The 18340-nt window shown below is 46.3% G+C and overlaps 1 protein-coding gene across 1 annotated transcript in view; it reads right to left on the bottom strand.

The window, feature by feature from the left end:
- The window catches only part of hmga2 (high mobility group AT-hook 2), a 60834-nt gene that overhangs the window by 41264 nt on the left and 1230 nt on the right, over positions 1 to 18340 (bottom strand). The window lies entirely within an intron of this gene.

The following is an 18340-nucleotide window of genomic DNA, read 5'->3' as shown; positions in this document are numbered from 1 at the left end:
ATTCACACTGACCTGATACCTGTAGAGAACCATTCACACTGACCTGATACCTGCAGAGAACCTGATACCAGAGAACCATTCACACTGACCTGATACCTGTAGAGAACCATTCACACTGACCTGATACCTAGAGATGACCTGATAGAGAACCATTCACACTGACCTGATACCTGAGAAGCAGAGAACCATTCACACTGACCTGATACCTGTAGAGAACCATTCACACTGACCTGATACCTGTAGAGAACCATTCACACTGACCTGATACCTTCACACTGACCTGATACCTGTAGAGAACCATTCACACTGACCTGATACCTGTAGAGAAGCAGAGAACCATTCACACTGACCTGATACCTGTAGAGAAGCAGAGAACCATTCACACTGACCTGATACCTGTAGAGAACCATTCACACTGACCTGATACCTGCAGAGAACCATTCACACTGACCTGATACCTGTAGAGAAGCAGAGAACCATTCACACTGACCTGATACCTGCAGAGAACCATTCACACTGACCTGATACCTGTAGAGAGAACCATTCACCCTGACCTGATACCTGTAGAGAACCATTCACACTGACCTGATACCTGTAGAGAACCATTCACACTGACCTGATACCTGTAGAGAACCATTCACACTGACCTGATACCTGCAGAGAACCAGAGAACCATTCACACTGACCTGATACCTGTAGAGAACCATTCACACTGACCTGATACCTGTAGAGAACCATTCACACTGACCTGATACCTGCAGAGAACCATTCACACTGACCTGATACCTGCAGAGAACCATTCACACTGACCTGATACCTGCAGAGAACCATTCACACTGACCTGATACCTGTAGAGAACCATTCACCCTGAGATACCTGCAGAGAACCATTCACACTGACCTGATACCTGCAGAGAACCATTCACACTGACCTGATACCTGCAGAGAACCATTCACCTGAGACCTGCAGAGAAGCATTCACCCTGACCTGATACCAGCAGAGAACCATTCACACTGACCTGATACCAGCAGAGAACCATTCACACTGACCTGATACCTGCAGAGAACCATTCACACTGACCTGATACCTGTAGAGAACCAGAGAACCATTCACACTGACCTGATACCTGTAGAGAACCATTCACACTGACCTGATACCTGTAGAGAACCATTCACACTGACCTGATACCTGTAGAGAACCAGAGAACCATTCACACTGACCTGATACCTGTAGAGAACCAGAGAACCATTCACACTGACCTGATACCTGTAGAGAACCATTCACACTGACCTGATACCTGTAGAGAACCATTCACCTGACCTGATACCAGAGAACCATTCACACTGACCTGATACCTGCAGAGAACCATTCACACTGACCTGATACCTGTAGAGAACCATTCACACTGACCTGATACCTGCAGAGAACCATTCACACTGACCTGATACCTGTAGAGAACCATTCACACTGACCTGATACCTGTAGAGAACCATTCACACTGACCTGATACCTGTAGAGAACCATTCACACTGACCTGATACCTGCAGAGAACCATTCACACTGACCTGATACCTGTAGAGAACCATTCACACTGACCTGATACCTGCAGAGAACCATTCACACTGACCTGATACCTGTAGAGAACCATTCACCCTGACCTGATACCTGCAGAGAACCATTCACACTGACCTGATACCTGCAGAGAACCTGATACCAGAGAACCATTCACACTGACCTGATACCTGTAGAGAACCAACCTGACCTGATACCTGCAGAGAACCATTCACACTGACCTGATACCTGTAGAGAACCATTCACACTGACCTGATACCTGTAGAGAACCATTCACACTGACCTGATACCTGTAGAGACTGAGAGAGAACCATTCACACTGACCTGATACCTGTAGAGAAGCAGAGAACCATTCACACTGACCTGATACCTGTAGAGAACCATTCACACTGACCTGATACCTGCAGAGAACCATTCACACTGACCTGATACCTGCAGAGAACCATTCACACTGACCTGATACCTGTAGAGAACCAGAGAACCATTCACACTGACCTGATACCTGCAGAGAACCATTCACACTGACCTGATACCTGCAGAGAACCATTCACACTGACCTGATACCAGAGAACCATTCACACTGACCTGATACCTGAACCATTCACAGAGAACCAGAGAACCATTCACACTGACCTGATACCTGTAGAGAACCATTCACACTGAGATACCAGAGAACCATTCACACTGACCTGATACCTGTAGAGACTGACCTGATACCAGAGAACCATTCACACTGACCTGATACCTGTAGAGAACCAGAGAACCATTCACACTGACCTGATACCTGCAGAGAAGCAGAGAACCATTCACACTGACCTGATACCTGTAGAGAACCATTCACACTGACCTGATACCTGTAGAGAACCATTCACACTGACCTGATACCTGTAGAGAACCATTCACACTGACCTGATACCTGTAGAGAACCATTCACACTGACCTGATACCTGTAGAGAACCATTCACACTGACCTGATACCTGCAGAGAACCAGAGAACCATTCACACTGACCTGATACCTGTAGAGAACCATTCACACTGACCTGATACCTGCAGAGAACCATTCACCCTGACCTGATACCTGTAGAGAACCATTCACACTGACCTGATACCTGCAGAGAACCATTCACACTGACCTGATACCTACAGAGAACCATTCACACTGACCTGATACCTGTAGAGAACCATTCACACTGACCTGATACCTGCAGAGAACCATTCACACTGACCTGATACCTGTAGAGAACCATTCACACTGACCTGATACCTGTAGAGAACCATTCACACTGACCTGATACCTGTAGAGAACCATTCACACTGACCTGATACCTGCAGAGAACCATTCACACTGACCTGATACCTGTAGAGAACCATTCACACTGACCTGATACCTGTAGAGAACCATTCACACTGACCTGATACCTGTAGAGAACCATTCACACTGACCTGATACCTGTAGAGAAGCAGAGAACCATTCACACTGACCTGATACCTGTAGAGAACCATTCACACTGACCTGAACCAGAGAACCATTCACACTGACCTGATACCTGTAGAGAACCAGAGAACCATTCACACTGACCTGATACCTGTAGAGAACCATTCACACTGACCTGATACCTGTAGAGAAGCAGAGAACCATTCACACTGACCTGATACCTACAGAGAACCATTCACACTGACCTGATACCTGTAGAGAAGCAGAGAACCATTCACACTGACCTGATACCTGTAGAGAACCATTCACACTGACCTGTAGAGAACCATTCACACTGACCTGATACCTGTAGAGAACCATTCACACTGACCTGATACCTGTAGAGAAGCAGAGAACCATTCACACTGACCTGATACCTGTAGAGAACCATTCACACTGACCTGATACCTGCAGAGAACCATTCACACTGACCTGATACCTGTAGAGAAGCAGAGAACCACCATTCTGTAGAGAACACTGACCTGATACCTGTAGAGAACCATTCACACTGGCCTGATACCTGTAGAGAACCAGAGAACCATTCACACTGACCTGATACCTGTAGAGAACCATTCACCCTGACCTGATACCTTCAGAGAACCAGAGAACCATTCACACTGACCTGATACCTGTAGAGAACCATTCACACTGACCTGATACCTGCAGAGAAGCAGAGAACCATTCACACTGACCTGATACCTAGAGAACCATTCAGAGATACCAGAGAACCATTCACACTGACCTGATACCTGTAGAGAACCATTCACCCTGACCTGATACCTGCAGAGAACCATTCACACTGACCTGATACCTGTAGAGAACCATTCACACTGACCTGATACCTGTAGAGAACCATTCACACTGACCTGATACCTGTAGAGAACCATTCACACTGACCTGATACCTGCAAAGAACCATTCACACTGACCTGCAGAGAACCATTCACACTGACCTGATACCTGTAGAGAACCATTCACACTGACCTGATACCTGCAGAGAACCATTCACACTGACCTGATACCTGTAGAGAAGCAGAGAACCATTCACACTGACCTGATACCTGTAGAGAACCATTCACACTGACCTGATACCTGTAGAGAACCATTCACACTGACCTGATACCTGCAGAGAACCATTCACACTGACCTGATACCTGTAGAGAAGCAGAGAACCATTCACACTGACCTGATACCTGTAGAGAACCATTCACACTGACCTGATACCTGCAGAGAACCATTCACACTGACCTGATACCTACAGAGACTGACCTGATACCTGTAGAGAACCAGAGAACCATTCACACTGACCTGATACCTGTAGAGAACCAGAGAACCATTCACACTGACCTGATACCTGTAGAGAACCATTCACACTGACCTGATACCTGCAGAGAACCAGAGAACCATTCACACTGACCTGATACCTGTAGAGAACCATTCACACTGACCTGATACCTGTAGAGAACCATTCACACTGACCTGATACCTGCAGAGAAGCAGAGAACCATTCACACTGACCTGATACCTGTAGAGAACCATTCACACTGACCTGATACCTGCAGAGAACCAGAGAACCATTCACACTGACCTGATACCTGCAGAGAAGCAGAGAACCATTCACACTGACCTGATACCTAGAGAACCATTCACACTGACCTGATACCTGTAGAGAACCATTCACACTGACCTGATACCTGTAGAGAACCATTCACACAGAGAACCATTCACCCTGACCTGATACCTGTAGAGAACCATTCACACTGACCTGATACCTGTAGAGAACCATTCACCCTGACCTGATACCTGTAGAGAACCATTCACACTGACCTGATACCTGTAGAGAACCATTCACACTGACCTGATACCTGTAGAGAACCATTCACACTGACCTGATACCTGTAGAGAAGCAGAGAACCATTCACAGACCTGAACCATTAGAGAACCATTCACACTGACCTGATACCTGTAGAGAACCATTCACACTGACCTGATACCTGTAGAGAACCAGAGAACCATTCACACTGACCTGATACCTGTAGAGAACCATTCACACTGACCTGATACCTGTAGAGAAGCAGAGAACCATTCACACTGACCTGATACCTGTAGAGAACCATTCACACTGACCTGATACCTGTAGAGAACCATTCACACTGACCTGATACCTGCAGAGAACCAGATAACCATTCACACTGACCTGATACCTGTAGAGAACCAGAGAACCATTCACACTGACCTGATACCTGTAGAGAACCATTCACCCTGACCTGATACCTGCAGAGAACCATTCACCCTGACCTGATACCTGTAGAGAACCATTCACACTGACCTGATACCTGTAGAGAACCATTCACACTGACCTGATACCTGTAGAGAACCATTCACACTGACCTGATATAGAGAACCTGACCTGATACCTGTAGAGAACCATTCACACTGACCTGATACCTGTAGAGAACCATTCACCCTGACCTGATACCTGCAGAGAACCATTCACACTGACCTGATACCTAGAGAACCATTCACCCTGACCTGATACCTGCAGATAACCATTCACCCTGACCTGATACCTGCAGATAACCATTCACCCTGACCTGATACCTGTAGAGAAGCAGAGAACCATTCACCCTGACCTGATACCTGCAGAGAACCATTCACCCTGACCTGATACCTGCAGAGAACCATTCACCCTGACCTGATACCTACAGAGAACCAGAACCATTCACACTGACCTGATACCTGCAGAGAACCATTCACACTGACCTGATACCTGCAGAGAACCAGAGAACCATTCACCCTGACCTGATGCAGAGAACCATTCACACTGACCTGATACCTGTAGAGAAGCAGAGAACCATTCACCCTGACCTGATACCTACAGAGAAGCAGAGAACCATTCACACTGACCTGATACCTATAGAGAACCATTCACACTGACCTGATACCTGCAGAGAACCATTCACACTGACCTGATACCTGCAGAGAACCAGAGAACCATTCACACTGACCTGATATGCAGAGAACCATTCACACTGACCTGATACCTGCAGAGAACCATTCACACTGACCTGATACCTGAACCAGAGAACCATTCACACTGACCTGATACCTAGAGAACCATTCACACTGAGATACCTGTAGAGAACCATTCACACTGACCTGATACCTGTAGAGAACCATTCACCCTGACCTGATACCTGTAGAGAAGCAGAGAACCATTCACACTGATCTGATACCTACAGAGAACCATACACACTGACCTGATACCTGTAGAGAACCATTCACACTGACCTGATACCTGTAGAGAACCATTCACACTGACCTGATACCTGTAGAGAACCATTCACCCTGACCTGATACCTGCAGAGAACCATTCACACTGACCTGATACCTGTAGAGAACCATTCACACTGACCTGATACCTGTAGAGAACCATTCACCCTGACCTGATACCTGTAGAGAAGCAGAGAACCATTCACCCTGACCTGATACCTGCAGAGAACCATTCACACTGACCTGATACCTGCAGAGAACCAGATAACCATTCACACTGACCTGATACCTGTAGAGAACCATTCACACTGACCTGATACCTGTAGAGAACCATTCACACTGACCTGATACCTGTAGAGAACCATTCACACTGACCTGATACCTGTAGAGAACCATTCACCCTGACCTGATACCTGTAGAGAACCATTCACACTGACCTGATACCTGTAGAGAAGCAGAGAACCATTCACACTGACCTGATACCTGTAGAGAACCATTCACCCTGACCTGATACCTGTAGAGAACCATTCACACTGACCTGATACCTGTAGAGAACCATTCACACTGACCTGATACCTGCAGAGAACCAGAGAACCATTCACCCTGACCTGATACCTGTAGAGAAGCAGAGAACCATTCACACTGACCTGATACCTGCAGAGAACCAGAGAACCATTCACACTGACCTGATACCTGTAGAGAACCATTCACACTGACCTGATACCTGCAGAGAACCATTCACACTGACCTGATACCTGTAGAGAAGCAGAGAACCATTCACCCTGACCTGATACCTGTAGAGAAGCAGAGAACCATTCACACTGACCTGATACCTGTAGAGAACCATTCACACTGACCTGATACCTGTAGAGAACCATTCACACTGACCTGATACCTACAGAGAACCATTCACACTGACCTGATACCTGTAGAGAACCATTCACACTGACCTGATACCTGTAGAGAACCATTCACACTGACCTGATACCTGCAGAGAACCATTCACACTGACCTGATACCTGCAGAGAACCATTCACACTGACCTGATACCTGATACCAGAGAACCATTCACACTGACCTGATACCTGCAGAGAACCATTCACACTGACCTGATACCTGCAGAGAACCATTCACACTGACCTGATACCTAGAGAAGCAGAGAACCATTCAAACTGACCTGATACCTGTAGAGAACCATTCACACTGACCTGATACCTACAGAGAACCATTCACCCTGACCTGATACCTGTAGAGAAGCAGAGAACCATTCACACTGACCTGATACCTGTAGAGAAGCAGAGAACCATTCACACTGACCTGATACCTACAGAGAACCATTTACACTGACCTGATACCTGTAGAGAACCATTCACACTGACCTGATACCAGAGAACCATTCACACTGACCTGATACCTAGAGAACCATTCACACTGACCTGATACCAGAGAACCATTCACACTGACCTGATACCTGTAGAGAAGCAGAGAACCATTCACTGACTGACCTGATACCTTCACAGAGAACCTGTAGAGAACCATTCACACTGACCTGATACCTGTAGAGAACCATTCACACTGACCTGATACCTGTAGAGAACCATTCACCCTGACCTGATACCTGCAGAGAACCATTCACACTGACCTGATACCTGTAGAGAACCATTCACACTGACCTGATACCTGTAGAGAACCATTCACACTGACCTGATACCTGCAGAGAAGCAGAGAACCATTCACACTGACCTGATACCTGTAGAGAACCATTCACACTGACCTGATACCTGTAGAGAACCATTCACACTGACCTGATACCTGTAGAGAACCATTCACACTGACCTGATACCTGCAGAGAACCAGAGAACCATTCACCCTGACCTGATACCTGTAGAGAAGCAGAGAACCATTCACACTGACCTGATACCTGCAGAGAACCAGAGAACCATTCACACTGACCTGATACCTGTAGAGAACCATTCACACTGACCTGATACCTGCAGAGAACCATTCACACTGACCTGATACCTGTAGAGAAGCAGAGAACCATTCACACTGACCTGATACCTGTAGAGAAGCAGAGAACCATTCACACTGACCTGATACCTGTAGAGAACCATTCACACTGACCTGATACCTGTAGAGAACCATTCACACTGACCTGATACCTACAGAGAACCATTCACACTGACCTGATACCTGTAGAGAACCATTCACACTGACCTGATACCTGTAGAGAACCATTCACACTGACCTGATACCTGTAGAGAACCATTCACACTGACCTGATACCTGTAGAGAAGCAGAGAACCATTCACACTGACCTGATACCTACAGAGAACCATTCACACTGACCTGATACCTGTAGAGAACCATTCACACTGACCTGATACCTGTAGAGAACCATTCACACTGACCTGATACCTGTAGAGAACCATTCACACTGACCTGATACCTGCAGAGAACCATTCACACTGACCTGATACCTGTAGAGAACCATTCACACTGACCTGATACCTGTAGAGAACCATTCACCCTGACCTGATACCTGTAGAGAAGCAGAGAACCATTCACACTGACCTGATACCTGTAGAGAACCATTCACCCTGACCTGATACCTGCAGAGAACCATTCACACTGACCTGATACCTACAGAGAACCAGAGAACCATTCACACTGACCTGATACCTGCAGAGAACCATTCACCCTGACCTGATACCTGTAGAGAAGCAGAGAACCATTCACACTGACCTGATACCTGCAGAGAACCAGAGAACCATTCACACTGACCTGATACCTGTAGAGAACCATTCACACTGACCTGATACCTGCAGAGAACCATTCACACTGAGATATAGAGAAGCAGAGAACCATTCACCCTGACCTGATACCTGTAGAGAAGCAGAGAACCATTCACACTGACCTGATACCTGTAGAGAACCTGATACCAGAGAACCATTCACACTGACCTGATACCTGCAGAGAACCATTCACCCTGACCTGATACCTAGAGAAGCAGAGAACCATTCACACTGACCTGATACCTGCAGAGAACCAGAGAACCATTCACACTGACCTGATACCTGTAGAGAACCATTCACACTGACCTGATACCTGCAGAGAACCATTCACACTGACCTGATACCTGTAGAGAAGCAGAGAACCATTCACACTGACCTGATACCTGTAGAGAAGCAGAGAACCATTCACACTGACCTGATACCTGTAGAGAACCATTCACACTGACCTGATACCTGCAGAGAACCATTCACACTGACCTGATACCTGCAGAGAACCATTCACACTGACCTGATACCAGAGAACCATTCACACTGACCTGATACCTGTAGAGAACCTGCAGAGAACCATTCACACTGACCTGATACCTGTAGAGAACCATTCACACTGACCTGATACCTGTAGAGAACCATTCACTGACCTGATACCTAGAGAACCATTCACACTGACCTGATACCAGAGAACCATTCACACTGACCTGATACCTGTAGAGAACCATTCACCCTGACCTGATACCTAGAGAACCATTCACCCTGACCTGATACCTGCAGAGAACCATTCACACTGACCTGATACCTGCAGAGAACCAGATAACCATTCACACTGACCTGATACCTGTAGAGAACCAGAGAACCATTCACACTGACCTGATACCTGCAGAGAACCAGAGAACCATTCAAACTGACCTGATACCTGTAGAGAACCATTCACACTGACCTGATACCTGCAGAGAACCATTCACACTGACCTGATACCTGTAGAGAACCAGAGAACCATTCACCCTGACCTGATACCTGTAGAGAAGCAGAGAACCATTCACTGACCACTGACCTGATACCTGAACCAGAGAACCATTCACTGACCTGATACCTGTAGAGAAGCAGAGAACCATTCACACTGACCTGATACCTGCAGAGAACCATTCACACTGACCTGATACCTGTAGAGAAGCAGAGAACCTGATTGCAGAGAACCATTCACACTGACCTGATACCTGTAGAGAAGCAGAGAACCATTCACACTGACCTGATACCTGTAGAGAACCATTCACACTGACCTGATACCTGTAGAGAAGCAGAGAACCATTCACACTGACCTGATACCTGTAGAGAAGCAGAGAACCATTCACACTGACCTGATACCTGTAGAGAACCATTCACACTGACCTGATACCTGTAGAGAACCATTCACATGACCTGATATAGAGAACCATTCACACTGACCTGATACCTGTAGAGAACCATTCACCCTGACCTGATACCTGCAGAGAACCATTCACCCTGACCTGATACCTGCAGAGAACCATTCACACTGACCTGATACCTGTAGAGAACCATTCACACTGACCAGAGAACCATTCACACTGACCTGATACCTGTAGAGAAGCAGAGAATTCACATTCACACTGACCTGATACCTGTAGAGAACCATTCACCCTGACCTGATACCTGTAGAGAACCATTCACACTGACCTGATACCTGTAGAGAACCTGATACCTACAGAGAACCATTCACACTGACCTGATACCTGTAGAGAACCATTCACACTGACCTGATACCTGTAGAGAACCATTCACACTGACCTGATACCTGTAGAGAACCATTCACCCTGACCTGATACCTGTAGAGAACCATTCACCCTGACCTGATACCTGTAGAGAACCATTCACACTGACCTGATACCTGTAGAGAACCAGAGAACCATTCACACTGACCTGATACCTGTAGAGAACCATTCACCCTGACCTGATACCTGTAGAGAACCATTCACCCTGACCTGATACCTGCAGAGAACCATTCACACTGACCTGATACCTGTAGAGAACCAGAGAACCATTCACACTGACCTGATACCTGTAGAGAACCATTCACACTGATCTGATACCAGAGAACCATTCACACTGACCTGATACCTGTAGAGAACCATTCACACTGAGAACCTACAGAGAACCATTCACACTGACCTGATACCTGTAGAGACACTGATCTGATACCTGTAGAGAACCATTCACACTGACCTGATACCTAGAGAACCATTCACACAGACCTGATACCCAGAGAACCATTCACACTGACCTGATACCTGTAGAGAACCATTCACACTGACCTGATACCTGTAGAGAACCATTCACACTGACCTGATACCTACAGAGAACCATTCACACTGACCTGATACCTGTAGAGAAGCAGAGAACCATTCACACTGACCTGATACCTGCAGAGAACCATTCACACTGACCTGATACCTAGAGAAGCAGAGAACCATTCACACTGACCTGATAGCAGAGAACCATTCACACTGACCTGATACCTGTAGAGAAGCAGAGAACCATTCACACTGACCTGATACCTGTAGAGAACCATTCACACTGACCTGATACCTGTAGAGAAGCAGAGAACCATTCACACTGACCTGATACCTGTAGAGAAGCAGAGAACCATTCACACTGACCTGATACCTGTAGAGAACCATTCACACTGACCTGATACCTGTAGAGAACCATTCACACTGACCTGATACCTGTAGAGAACCATTCACACTGACCTGATACCTGTAGAGAAGCAGAGAACCATTCACACTGACCTGATACCTACAGAGACTGACCTGATACCTGTAGAGAACCATTCACCCTGACCTGATACCTGTAGAGAACCATTCACACTGACCTGATACCTAGAGAACCATTCACACTGACCTGATACCTACAGAGAACCATTCACACTGACCTGATACCTGTAGAGAACCATTCACACTGACCTGATACCTGTAGAGAACCATTCACACTGACCTGATACCTGTAGAGAACCATTCACCCTGACCTGATACCTGTAGAGAACCATTCACACTGACCTGATACCTGTAGAGAACCATTCACACTGACCTGATACCTGTAGAGAACCATTCACACTGACCTGATACCTGTAGAGAAGCAGAGAACCATTCACACTGACCTGATACCTACAGAGAACCATTTACACTGACCTGATACCTGTAGAGAACCATTCACCCTGACCTGATACCTGTAGAGAACCATTCACACTGACCTGATACCTGTAGAGAACCATTCACACTGACCTGATACCTACAGAGAACCATTCACACTGACCTGATACCTGTAGAGAACCATTCACACTGACCTGATACCTGTAGAGAACCATTCACACTGACCTGATACCTGTAGAGAACCATTCACCCTGACCTGATACCTGTAGAGAACCATTCACACTGACCTGATACCTGTAGAGAACCATTCACACTGACCTGATACCTGTAGAGAACCATTCACCCTGACCTGATACCTGTAGAGAACCATTCACACTGACCTGATACCTGAGAACCATTCACACTGACCTGATACCTGTAGAGAACCATTCACACTGACCTGATACCTGTAGAGAACCATTCACACTGACCTGATACCTGCAGAGAACCATTCACCCTGACCTGATACCTGTAGAGAACCATTCACCCTGACCTGATACCTGCAGAGAACCATTCACACTGACCTGATACCTGTAGAGAACCAGAGAACCATTCACACTGACCTGATACCTGTAGAGAACCATTCACCCTGACCTGACTGCAGAGAACCATTCACACAGACCTGATACCTGTAGAGAACCATTCACCTGACCTGATACCTGTAGAGACTGACCTGATACCTGCAGAGAACCATTCACCCTGACCTGATACCTGTAGAGAACCATTCACACTGACCTGATACCTGCAGAGAACCATTCACACTGACCTGATACCTGTAGAGAAGCAGAGAACCATTCACACTGACCTGATACCTACAGAGAACCAGAGAACCATTCACACTGACCTGATACCTGTAGAGAACCATTCACCTGACCTGATACCTGTAGAGAACCATTCACACTGACCTGATACCAGAGAACCATTCACACTGACCTGATACCTGCAGAGAACAGAGAACCATTCACACTGATCTGATACCTGTAGAGACCTGATACCTGTAGAGAACCATTCACACTGACCTGATACCTGTAGAGAACCATTCACACTGACCTGATACCTGTAGAGAAGCAGAGAACCATTCACACCTGACCTACAGAGATGACCTGATACCAGAGAACCATTCACACTGACCTGATACCTGCAGAGAACCATTCACACTGACCTGATACCTACAGAGAACCATTCACACTGACCTGATACCTGTAGAGAACCATTCACACTGAGATAGAACCATTCACACTGACCTGATACCTGTAGAGACCCTGAGATACCTGTAGAGAACCATTCACACTGACCTGATACCTGTAGAGAACCATTCACACTGAGATACCAGAGAACCATTCACACTGACCTGATACCTGCAGAGAACCAGAGAACCATTCACACTGACCTGATACCTGTAGAGAAGCAGAGAACCATTCACACTGACCTGATACCTGTAGAGAACCATTCACCCTGACCTGATACCTGCAGAGAACCATTCACACTGACCTGATACCTGCAGAGAACCAGATAACCATTCACACTGACCTGATACCTGTAGAGAACCATTCACACTGACCTGATACCTGCAGAGAACCAGAGAACCATTCACACTGACCTGATACCTGCAGAGAACCAGAGAACCATTCACACTGACCTGATACCTGTAGAGAACCATTCACACTGACCTGATACCTGCAGAGAACCATTCACACTGACCTGATACCTGTAGAGAAGCAGAGAACCATTCACTGACCTGATACCTAGAGAAGCAGAGACTGACCTGATACCAGAGAACCATTCACACTGACCTGATACCTGCAGAGAAGCAGAGAACCATTCACACTGACCTGATACCTGTAGAGAACCATTCACACTGACCTGATACCTGTAGAGAACCATTCACACTGACCTGATACCTGTAGAGAACCATTCACACTGACCTGATACCTGTAGAGAAGCAGAGAACCATTCACACTGACCTGATACCTGTAGATAACCAGTCACACAGACCTGATACCTGTAGAGCAGAGAACCATTCACACTGACCTGATACCTGTAGAGAACCATACCTGTAGAGAACCATTCACCCTGACCTGATACCTGCAGAGAACCATTCACCCTGACCTGATACCTGTAGAGAAGCAGAGAACCATTCACACTGACCTGATACCTGTAGAGAACCATTCACACTGATCTGATACCTACAGAGAACCATTCACACTGATCTGATACCTGTAGAGAACCATTCACACTGACCTGATACCTACAGAGAACCATTCACACTGACCTGATACCTGCAGAGAACCATTCACCCTGACCTGATACCTGTAGAGAAGCAGAGAACCATTCACACTGACCTGATACCTGTAGAGAAGCAGAGAACCATTCACACTGACCTGATACCTACAGAGAACCATTCACACTGACCTGATACCTGCAGAGAACCATTCACCCTGACCTGATACCTGTAGAGAAGCAGAGAACCATTCACACTGACCTGATACCTGTAGAGAACCATTCACACTGACCTGATACCTGCAGAGAACCATTCACCCTGACCTGATACCTGTAGAGAAGCAGAGAACCATTCACACTGATCTGATGCCTACAGAGAACCATACACACTGACCTGATACCTGTAGAGAACCATTCACACTGACCTGATACCTGTAGAGAACCATTCACACTGACCTGATACCTGTAGAGAACCATTCACACTGACCTGATACCTCCAGAGAACCATTCACACTGACCTGATACCTGAACCATTCATACCTGATACCTGTAGAGAAGCAGAGAACCATTCACCCTGACCTGATACCTGCAGAGAACCATTCACACTGACCTGATACCTGCAGAGAAGCAGAGAACCATTCACACTGACCTGATACCTGTAGAGAACCATTCACCCTGACCTGATACCTGTAGAGAACCATTCACACTGACCTGATACCTGTAGAGAACCATTCACACTGACCTGATACCTGCAGAGAACCAGAGAACCATTCACCCTGACCTGATACCTGTAGAGAACCATTCACACTGACCTGATACCTGCAGAGAACCAGAGAACCATTCAAACTGACCTGATACCTGTAGAGATGCAGAGAACCATTCACACTGACCTGATACCTGTAGAGAAGCAGAGAACCATTCACACTGACCTGATACCTGTAGAGAAGCAGAGAACCATTCACACTGACCTGATACCTGTAGAGAACCATTCACACTGACCTGATACCTGTAGAGAACCATTCACACTGACCTGATACCTACAGAGAACCATACACACTGACCTGATACCTGTAGAGAACCATTCACACTGACCTGATACCTGTAGAGAACCATTCACACTGACCTGATACCTGCAGAGAACCATTCACACTGACCTGATACCTGTAGAGAACCATTCAAACTGACCTGATACCTGTAGAGAACCATTCACCCTGACCTGATACCTGCAGAGAACCATTCACACTGACCTGATACCTGCAGAGAACCAGATAACCATTCACACTGACCTGATACCTGCAGAGAACCAGAGAACCATTCAAACTGACCTGATACCTGTAGAGAACCATTCACACTGACCTGATACCTGCAGAGAACCATTCACACTGACCTGATACCTACAGAGAACCAACACTGACCTGATAGAAGAACCATTCACACTGACCTGATACCTGTAGAGAACCATTCACACTGACCTGTAGAGAACCATTCACACAGACCTGATACCTGTAGAGAACCAGAGAACCATTCACACTGACCTGATACCTGTAGAGAACCATTCAACCTGATACCTGTAGAGAACCATTCACACTGACCTGATACCTGTAGAGAAGCAGAGAAACATTCACACTGACCTGATACCTGTAGAGAACCATTCACACTGACCTGATACCTGTAGAGAACCAGAGAACCATTCACACTGACCTGATACCTGCAGAGAAGCAGAGAACCATTCACACTGACCTGATACCTGTAGAGAAGCAGAGAACCATTCACCCTGACCTGATACCTGCAGAGAACCATTCACCCTGACCTGATACCTGTAGAGAAGCAGAGAACCATTCACACTGACCTGATACCTGTAGAGAACCATTCACACTGACCTGATACCTGCAGAGAACCAGAGAACCATTCACACTGACCTGATACCTGTAGAGAACCATTCACACTGACCTGATACCTGTAGAGAACCATTCACCCTGACCTGATACCTGTAGAGAAGCAGAGAACCATTCACACTGACCTGATACCTGTAGAGAACCATTCACACTGACCTGATACCTGCAGAGAACCAGAGAACCATTCACACTGACCTGATACCTGTAGAGAACCATTCACACTGACCTGATACCTGTAGAGAACCATTCACACTGACCTGATACCTGTAGAGAACCATTCACACTGACCTGATACCTGTAGAGAACCAGAGAACCATTCACACTGACCTGATACCTGTAGAGAACCATTCACACTGACCTGATACCTGTAGAGAAGCAGAGAACCATTCACACTGACCTGATACCTGTAGAGAAGCAGAGAACCATTCACACTGACCTGATACCTGTAGAGAACCATTCACACTGACCTGATACCTGTAGAGAAGCAGAGAACCATTCACACTGACCTGATACCTGTAGAGAAGCAGAGAACCATTCACACTGACCTGATACCTGTAGAGAAGCAGAGAACCATTCACACTGACCTGATACCTGCAGAGAAGCAGAGAACCATTCACACTGACCTGATACCTGTAGAGAACCATTCACACTGACCTGATACCTACAGAGAACCATTCACACTGACCTGATACCTGTAGAGAAGCAGAGAACCATTCACACTGACCTGATACCTAGAGAAGCAGAGAACCATTCACACTGACCTGATACCTAGAGAACCATTCACACTGACCTGATACCTACAGAGAACCATTCACACTGACCTGATACCTACAGAGAACCATCACACTGACCTGATACCTGTAGAGAAGCAGGGCACCATTTACGCAGACCTGATACCTGTATTCTAGTTACAGGGTCTGTGAAAATGCAGGAATCACGACTAGGTCTTTGTGATGCTATTAATTTACCTTTAAAAACAAAACATGTTTTACCCCATACCCCTTTCAGATAACAGCTACTATACAGAAGCTGGCATGGTAAATGAGTGGGATATTTGTCTGGGTATGAAAGGGGAATCTCATGCCAAACTGTTGTGCTTCGGCCACCAGTTGGTGTTTTCAATTGGGAATGTGTTTTATGAATGTTGATGTGAGTCACATCACGACTTCCCTCTGGGCACTGAATCATATCCTTAATGAACAGTAAACACGTCTACATGAATCCTTTCTTAAATACACGTCTGGTGTATCAGATGAGATGTCTTCTAATGAACATCGCCTCGCTATAGATCGCTAGGTCAATCAGAAACATCGCCTGTAAACAAGGCTTCTACTACAGCCCGTCCGTCTCGAACCGATTGCATCAACAACAACAACAAAAAATAAACAATAACAAGTCATGTCAAATGCAAACTCCACAAATAGTTCCGAGTCGTTCGTGGCAAAGCTATGTTGAAGGAAATGCGTGTTGAAGGCCTCAAATAGCTGAGATTTACTCGAAGCGACACAACAAATATCGAAAAGTACGTGGTGCAGCTATTGCATAGCCTCAACCTATAGCTGAGATTTACTGGCGAAGCAAAGGTTGGACACAACATCCTCAGCTCTATATCGAAAAGTACGTGGTGCAGCTATTGCATAGCCTCAACCTATAGCTGAGATTTACTGGCGAAGCAAAGGTTGGACACAACATCCTCAGCTCTATATCGAAAAGTACGTGGTGCAGCTATTGCATAGCCTCAACCTATAGCTGAGATTTACTGGCGAAGCAAAGGTTGGACACAACATCCTCAGCTCTATATCGAAAAGTACGTGGTGCAGCTATTGCATAGCCTCAACCTATAGCTGAGATTTACTGGCGAAGCAAAGGTTGGACACAACATCCTCAGCTCTAACGTTTATCCGTGGTCAG

The sequence above is a fragment of the Oncorhynchus gorbuscha genome, unplaced genomic scaffold, assembly GCF_021184085.1.
Source record: "Oncorhynchus gorbuscha isolate QuinsamMale2020 ecotype Even-year unplaced genomic scaffold, OgorEven_v1.0 Un_scaffold_1183, whole genome shotgun sequence".
NCBI lineage: Eukaryota > Metazoa > Chordata > Actinopteri > Salmoniformes > Salmonidae > Oncorhynchus > Oncorhynchus gorbuscha.
The sequence above is the reverse complement of the archived record's forward strand: the minus strand, read 5'-3'. Positions and strand labels throughout refer to the sequence as shown.